This window comes from Crocuta crocuta, unplaced genomic scaffold, assembly GCF_008692635.1.
Source record: "Crocuta crocuta isolate KB4526 unplaced genomic scaffold, BGI_CrCroc_1.0 scaffold143, whole genome shotgun sequence".
Lineage (NCBI taxonomy): Eukaryota > Metazoa > Chordata > Mammalia > Carnivora > Hyaenidae > Crocuta > Crocuta crocuta.
Window position 1 is genome coordinate 8,561,291 of NW_027529175.1, and position 2,365 is coordinate 8,563,655.

The 2,365-nt window shown below is 44.6% G+C and overlaps 1 pseudogene; it reads right to left on the reverse strand.

The window, feature by feature from the left end:
* Window positions 1-535: 535 nt before the first annotated feature.
* On the reverse strand, window positions 536-1,682 carry LOC144226603 (serine/arginine-rich splicing factor 3 pseudogene; annotated as a pseudogene).
* Window positions 1,683-2,365: the final 683 nt, after the last annotated feature.

Below are 2,365 nucleotides of genomic sequence, written 5' to 3' on the forward strand. Positions count from 1 at the left end.
AAGGGAATTTACGTAATTAACAAACCCACACTGAGATATTTAACACAGACAGCGGAATGCAAATCAGGATCACAACAAGACTACTTTCTAAGTCCATTTGGTTGGCGAAAATGAAAAAATCTGATGACTCAAAATGTTGCTGATTCCACGGATGCACAAGCTCTCTCATAGGTTGCTGGTGAGAGCAGAGGCTGTTTCCAAGCACTTTGGAAAACAGTGTGCTGATATCTCCCACAGCTGAGCACTTTTTACACAGCTGTGCTAATATTCTATTAAGTCAAAAGCACTTAACAAAGAAAATAGAACTACGGCTCCCAATAGGAATGGCATACCTGGACTTGATACCAAGCTCACAGATTTTAGTTCTGCAAGAAAAAAAACAGGCTTTCAGGTTAAACAGCAATTTGTAACCAACACTTTAATCCCAAGGATTCTCACAGACATATTACAAATGACAGCATGGGAAAAAAAAGGTCTTGCCCAGTAACTCAAAGCTCAGCTCCACAGTATTCCCTTAAGCCGGCAGGAAATCGGTATCTTGAATAGTTTGATTTCCAAAGAGAAAATGTTACGAACGACCGTGTCTTCATATACAGCAATCACGTGAGAATTTATAATCTAAATCAAAGTCAACTGACTTTCTTGAAACTTCCACTTCTGCACCAACTGGCCCACCTCTGCCCAGTCTGAAGACGAGGTGGAGTCTTTTGTTTTTGGACCTCTAATCTAGTGTAACAGCGCAGCTTAGTTTTTACCTGCTGGCTCGTGTCCACAGCAGCTTTTAAGGCTGCTCGTTCAATTACCGCCGCACTCTGTATCTCAGCTCTGGAAAAACTCTTCGTCCAATTTTTGCCAGTTTCGTCTTCATAATATGAAATGTCAAGCTGTAGCTGGGCAGGAGTTAAGAGGTTTATTATCAGTCTACGTGAGACTGAACTTTGAAGCAAATTCAATTTTGCGAAAGGGAACATGGTAAAGTGGTAATTCTTGATGTTACGTGCTTCATACGATCCGTTCAAATCATAGAGAATTACAGCTTTCTGTGTCACTGTGCAGAGACAAATGTGAACAGCGAAACCACCTTAAAAATGCACCAAGCAATGAAGTCTCCAACAAAACTTGGATTTTCTGTACATACTCCTGTCAAATGAGGTTATTTCCTGTACACCACCCTCTCGCAAACTGGTCTTCTGTTTCCTTCACTTGACCTACGTCGGCTACAAGACCTAGAGAAGGATCGGGGCGGCTCGTGATTTCTCTCCCAAGACGGTGACCTCCCTCTCCTCCTGCCTCTAGAATGGGACCTTCACTGGCTGCGGGAGAAGTTTCTGGGCCCTGGATGGAGGTCTGTGACGAGGTGGGAGACTCCTCCGATAATCCTCTCGAGGGCGATGACCCCAAGAAAGAGGTGGGCCACGCTTTCGACTTCTCTTTTCATGGTTGGAGAGTGGCACGCCCCCTCGGCAGCCACGTGGTGTTCTGCCGTCTTGCTCTGGGGCAGCACCAGTGTCTCAGGGATCTGCAAACTCAACAGAAACAAAGCTGGGTGGGTTTCTAGCAACTCACACACTTAAGAGTGGCCCACAGTAGTCAAGAGCTCACTCCAATTCAGTCTTGTTACCGTCGTTTCCAAGATTACCTGCATAAACCTTCCAGTCCATTGGACAGGAATCACAATGCATTTTGAAATCTTGGGTTAGAAAGTGGACGCTCAAATCCACACACCCTCGGATGGATTTCCCACGGGCCCCTCTCTTCCCGCCACTCTTGCTGACCAGGTATCCACAGAATGGCCTACAGTCGAACATTTATATGTCCCCTGAGCCGGCGATCCTGTTCTGAAGCATCTACTCCCCAGAAACACTTGTGTACGAGAGACACATAGAAGAATGTTCTGAGAGTCACCGATCACAACAGCAAAGCCTGGAAACAATCTAAATATACAATCACAGGAACACAGAAAAATACTTGCGAAATAGTCACACAGAGAAGTGAGCTGCAGTAAAAAAGCAGCAGCACAGATGAACGTTATCTGGTGGGCATGTAAGCGCGATGCCTTTAGTAAACAGCTTAAGATTAAAAATCTTTTAAAGAATACATGTAGATGCAATGACCCTAAAGGGAAAACAAGGATATGCCTCCTGTGGTTTTAAGGATAATGGTTGCCTCGGGGGGACGTGCAGGGAGACAGGGGTGCCAGAGACGGGTGGATGTAGACCACCGTTTGGTTCTAAATGTGTTTTTAAAACGATCTAAATAAAAATGGCCATGTAAGGACAAACAATGAAACGATGCCATGAACCAAGGATTATGACCAACCAGAGTATATGCACCTGAGATCCAATGAAATGAGAAAAATGAATTA